A 6,699-nucleotide genomic window follows, 5' to 3' on the forward strand; every position below is an offset into this window, starting at 1 on the left:
AGAGGGGTTCCCAGAATCTTTCTGCTGACTTACGTGAATGAAAACCCTTATTTATAGCTTAAAAGATGAGGTAAGGGGGCTTCCTTGGTGGTGCAGTGGTTGAGAGTCCGCCTGTGGGTTCGTGCCCCGGTCCAGGAAGATCCCACATGCCGCGGAATGGCTGGGCCCGTGAGCCATGGCCTCTGAGCCTGCGCGTCCGGAGCCTGCGCTCCGCAACGGGAGAGGCCACAACAGTGAGAGGCCCGCGTACAGCAAAAAAAAAAAAAAAAAAAAAAAAAAAGATGAGGTAAAATGCAACTGGAGCCTCGGGTTCCAATCCTCACTCTTGTGGAGTATTTTTCTGTGTGGTAGGCCTATGTGGAATTATGCCACATTACTTCCTGATTTATTGCACTCTTTGTGAGCAAATGTTTTGTGTTAACATTTATATCCACAAAAGAGGAACATTTTTGGCAGATTATTGAATACTTAAATGTAATAAGCACCTTAAATTTATGAGAAATCGTCAGTTAATCAATAAAGAAAATGGACGGAAATAAAGAAAAAAGTTCATGACAGAGATAAAAAGCCAAAGTCTCCATTAATTCTCCACACACCATCTCAACTCTCTCTCCAGAGGTAACTGATTCATTAGTACTATTATTGCAGTTAAAAGGAAGACCAGGAAGAAGGGGTGGGGGGTAGGGGGAAAGGAAGAACAAAAAAGAGGGGGGAATGAGATAAAGAGCAAAGATTTATGGAATGGGAAGAGACCTCAGAGGTAATCTAGTAAGTGATTTGCTTAAATGTCATTCAGCTAGTTAGTGACAGAGAGCAGACTCAAGCTGAGATCTCCGGATTCTCACTCCCGGTCGCTTTCGACATTACCACAAGGTTTGGGGAGAGGGTAGGTTAAAGCAGTCAGCGGGAAGGGAAAAGCCCCAATTCCCAGCCTCAGTCTTCTTAGAGTTCCAACCCCTCCCCCTCTTTGAGATGCAAAACCCTCTCTCTAACACTTTGAACTGGCTTTCCTTAATCTTGCCTACGCCTTTCTATTCCTAACCACCAAAAGGAACTTCTCTGCGAGCTGTCTAAATCTTTACAAAGAAATTCCCTAGACTTATCTTTATTTACTAGGGGAACATTGCTTGATCTCTCAGTTATATATTTTTAGACAGAGTTAAAGAATTGCTCATGTTATCTAGTGCTTTACATATGGTTTTTGGTCGTTAGTAAACACTTAGTGTTGAAATAGAATTTACAAAGTGGAAGAGAGCTGCCATTTCTGATATCCCCCAATACAAATATTCAACCTAGTCACTAGACCAACAGTGGAAGTGTCAACACACTCTGAAAGGGTCTCATAAAACTACAAAGTCGAAGTTGTCTCCACCATCACAGAGTTTACAATCTAGTGGGGCGGATGGACAAAGCTCAATTATCCATAATGGCCTCAGCAAAGATGTGATAATACCTCATCTCATTAGCATGTTAGCATATGCTATAAAATATGATAATTTTAAACTCAGATGAACGCTTTTTATTCTTTTTCTCTATAAAAGGGTGGGGTGGGGATCCAATTCATGACATTCCTATACAACAATGGGGACACTGTTTCCACATTGCTCATTCCAAAAGGCATTTCTGAAAGCTAGAGATAGATGCCTTTTAGAAAGTAGACCACATTTTCTGGCACAATACTTAATTTATTCTCCTTTGATGACATGCCTGGTGGAATGAAGGAAATGGAGGGGGGGCATTCCATAAAACCTGATGAGGCAGAATTATAACACAGATGGTATAACAGTTTATACAATATTAACAGCTCTTTTAATCTCAAGCTAGTACATATAGAGGCTTCAGAGAGTGAGCTATGTTTCTCCTTTTTAACTGTATAGTTGAAGAAAAATCTAATACGCAAGTAACACAGGAGGCAAATTTCAGTTTGCAGGTTATGAATTTGAACATAAAGTTGCATTTTGATGGTCAAATGCTCATTATTACTTGGTATCATGATTGGGGATCCCAACCTAGACTGGGGGTGGCAGAGGGTGAGAAATGTACCCATTTCCCTGTGCAACCGCCAGGTTCCTTGGAACACTTGAGTAGAAGGATGACAGTTTGTGTGTCTTTTCAGCTGGTGTAATCAGATCATAGTTAAAGCATGAGGATGATTAGATTATTACGTTTTTGATAGCGCAAGTCTCCCAAAACTCTCTTTCAGTGCCTTGCTTGTACTCTGGTGCCCCAAATCTTGACAGTAAGAAGTTGGGGTCTTGGCAAGGAGGCTGATAATAAGGCATAGGGCATCAGCAGGGAAGAGAAAAGAAGGAAAAATAACATTTATTGAGCACTCACGCATTGTGATCACTCTGTTGCTTTCACACATTATCTCATTTAATCTTCACAACAGCCCTACGGGAAAATCGAGCTTGAAAATAAATCAAAAACTATCTAGATTTCTTTCCAAATGAACCAAAATAGTGGTTTTCTTTAATCTGGCTCTGTGACAATTAGTGGAGGCATCTTAGGCAAATTATTTTGGGAGTCTCGGTTTCTTTGTCTGTAAAATGAAGTGATTAGGTTAGATGCCCACTAAGGACGTTGCCAACCTAAAATGTTGGCTCAAACTATCTTTTGAAAGATACTCTGCTATGTCCTTTCAAGGTTGAATGCTGTTATGTACAGTATTTCATCATAAACTTAGTATTGAAAGGACATACAAACTTGACCAAAAGTTAGGCAAAGTGAAAGGCAAATTGGAATTTGGGATTTTTTTTTCAAAAATTGTGATAATCTGTCAAATACTAGGATTAATTTCTGCAGCTGCAAATATATGATAGTGTTAAAAGCCAGCAAAATTAATTTTAGGATTAATTTGTTAGGAGCTTTAGATCTTAAATATCAAGACTTTTGTGTACACTTGGTAACTTTGTTACTGGAGTTAAAGAAAGATGCAGTATGCATTCAGGGATTAATCAAGTATAGAGATTAGTTTAAGAATGGTGGGCTTGAATTGTAAATGAAATAGTTGAAATTGCAGAAAACCAAGTAACTGTAGACCAAAACAAGCATAAATAGGACACTTTGTTTAGGAACCAAAATATAAAATGAATTCTCTTAACTTTTATATTTAAATTTCTGACACAGAAGTGAAAATCAAGTAAATGTATTGACTCCCTACCCCCAGTAGATTTTAAAGATGTTATAAACTGCTGTTTAAAGAAGAGCCTTTTGAAGCTTAATGAAGAAGGGTAATTAGTTGAGTGGGACAAATATAGCAAATAAAAATTGGTCTCGTTTTGTTAAGTGATTAACCAAACTAATGGGATCTACTCAATTTCTAATTTGCTGATTATCCTTAGACACATTAAATTTTGTAAATAATTTGGGTTAGGGTATAAATAAAAGGCTATATCTGGTAACTAATAAAAGATATAACATCTAGATACACTAATAAATAATAAAATGTCAGAAGAATAAGTATATTGCCAACAACTGAAAAAACATGATTAAAGTATGCAGAGGAAGAAAACAAATTTTCTTTCAGACCAAATTAAAGAAAGAAGAAAGCCTCAAAGATTATAATTCAGTCTGAACGCAAGGTGTATATCTTACTCTAAAGAAGCTACATGCTACTGTTCCTCAGGATCTAGTGGTTTCTATGCTTTTGTTTAAACAGTCTTTAAAGCAAAATTGCAAAAGAAATAAATATGAAAGGATTTACAGATTAGTCAAGTATTACATTCTAAAAATATAATTTAACCCTAGATACTCACCAGGATTATTTGTCTTGCTGTTTCTCCAAAATCAACAAGCAGACTCTATATTTAAAATGGCTTTGTTTATTAGCCTTGATATCCTCCAAGGAAGCACTGAACTTTGGTCTAGTTAATTAATTATAAAAAACATAAAAAGGTTTAACATGCGGTAGTACAGTATTTTTTTGTAACACATACCAACATATCATGTTTGCTTCTTTAACCTTGAGTTCTTGAATACTTAAAACATATCCTATAATAATGTTATTTAGTTCAGCAAGTTTATCAATTCGATATCTAAACATTTTCACAAATATGCAACCCATACTTAAATCATAACTTCCACACTTTCTTCTTGCTTTAAGCTTCTAGCAGCACATAAACCGTTTTAATTCTTAAAGATGGTTTAATAAGTAGCAGCTATAGAAATGGAATCACTAACAGCAATAAAGGAACCGTTTGTCTTAGTGATGTGAATCATATTTTAAATCTTGGGAGTAAAGTTTCAAGTAGTTAAATTCATTAGGACTTGCAAAAGTTGGGGGGCTATGGACAGATCACTCTTTTCTGAAAAAATAAAAATATACGCAGAGCTCCAAGTTAGGGTTATAAATTCTATGATTTTGAAAAAAGAAAACTGTGTCCTTCCATGGTGAATTTTTAAATCATCAGTCTTCCTGTTGACTTAGACATCATTTCAAAAATGTCAAAAGTAAGCTATATTACATTTGTTTTGAGAAAATAAAATCTCTCTTTCATTTTTAAAGTAGATGTCTTCTGTAGGCTGTATCTGTTATCTGTTATTTAGGTTGTTCCAAGCTTTCATTGCCGTCCTTTCAGGCATCTGGATAATTCAACACATTTCACTGCGCCTTCCTCCTCAGCATGAAAAAGGCCAGACAATAGTTCTACTTCCTTCAACAATCACAAGTCAGGAGACAGTTAAAGAGAATCTCTAAGCTTAGCAGAGGACTACCAAACTGAGGATAAACGTTATCTTTGAGGAGAGAAAAAAAAAGAGAGAGGAGCTCTAAAAAATACCATTGTGCTCTCTCTGCACATAGGTAGTAGAACATTACCATGATTTACTGCAGTGATAGCAGAGAGAATAGTGAATGACTTAAATTTTTCTAACCTTAGATTAGTATTTGGGATCTCTTCTTAATCACAACATTTTCAAGTAACACACTTAATAGTGTAAAATTATTATACAATTGGATAATCTTTAACATTGCGATTTACTTGCTTTGGAAGAATATGTGATGATGATAAGTTTTGGGGATTGCGTTTTGAAGATAAAACTGTATCTTTCATCATGTTCCGTTCCATGACTATTTTCACTTAGAAAATTTATAATGGTGCAAAGATGGACAAATTTAATCTGAAAAGTGATTGAAAAAAAGTGATGTGTGTAAAACATTTCTGTTTTATAGCTTTTTCTTTGATTATAGTATTACAGTCTGCTAGCAATTTTATGGTCTGTAATACCAGAAGTTCCACTTCTAAGGTCACATAAACAGGAAAATCAAAGTGTTTCAAACAGAGTGTAAAAATACCTTTAACACTATTTAATCTTAATAGTGAATCACTTTAATGTCCGCTGAGTCTACTCTCAAGGTAGGAGAATTAATTTAAGAAATTTTTCTACTGATGAAAGGCAGATTATTTTGATATCTTTTCAATATTTGCATGAGTATTTTGACTTGAAATATTTGACCTGTAAAAAATAACGTTGTTAGTGAGAGGAAACTGTTTTATCATACTACTGAGAGAAGCAAAGACTGACAGGACAGTAATTTTAAAGCATCACATAGTAACAAAATTAGTTCCATGTTGTAAGTGCTAGTACCCACATACCTCATCCGATTTATGCAAGATGTAATTTCATTCTATTGTAATTTAATTATTCTTGCCATTCAAAACAAGATTAACTCATTAATAAGGATAAGAAATGTTTGTAAATAATGACACACATTATTTTTAAAAAGCAAAGTTAGCAAAGACCAGTTTATAAAAGTAAAGTTTACTAACAAATGAAATTTAATAAAATGTGTATTTTAAACATTCATATTTCAGAAAGTCAATCCACCGCTTGCTGCCATTTGATCTTCATAAAACCCTTTGAGATTGGGATAAATATACTTTTACTTTCTACATTTTTTAAACCAAACTATATAATTGTGCGTGTTCAGTTAGTGAAATTTTCTCTTTCTGAACAAGGGATAAATCTTTTGAAATTGATATTTAATTCACATTTGACACTATTCAGTTGAAGACGTCCTGTTTATTTTACTTACGTGATTTATGTTGGTATACGCTATTGAAAAGAAATAACATTCAGAAGTTCATTATTAACTCAGATTTTTTCCTTTGTTTTGTTGACACAAATTTTCATACACTAAGGCTTGGTAACAAAAAATTCAAATTTCTTTTATTCAGGTTAATTTATCTTAATATTCTGGCCATTCAAAACAAGACTGATTCATTTTTAAAATATGAAATGTTTGTAAATAAATGAATACTTTTTAAAAAAAAGCAAAGTTAGTGAAGACCAGTTTTATCTGAATCTCATGAAATCACAGTTCTTGTTCTAGGATCAAATAGCAAAATAGCATTTGAAATATTTTCTCCTTGGAACCTCCACCGCCCCCCCCCCCCGCCCCCCATATTGTTCAGTGAGTGTTCTGATCTACGGGCGTTGTTTTAGGCCTCATGGGCCCACACTCACATACGAACACAGAACCACACAAATGGAGCAAAACACGTACTGCAGGAGGATGCTGATTTCCTGATCCCAGGCAAAACTAGAGTGTAAGAGCCCTTAACTGCAAGTGTAGTCCAAAAAATTAAAGTAGTAAATACACATAGAACAAAAGCTCTATTCTAGTTGTGTGAGGAACATAATACTCTTAAATTACTTTCTGGTTTCCATGGAGACCTTTTTGTCCTAAGATACCAA

The sequence above is a fragment of the Tursiops truncatus genome, chromosome X (genome assembly GCF_011762595.2).
Source record: "Tursiops truncatus isolate mTurTru1 chromosome X, mTurTru1.mat.Y, whole genome shotgun sequence".
NCBI lineage: Eukaryota > Metazoa > Chordata > Mammalia > Artiodactyla > Delphinidae > Tursiops > Tursiops truncatus.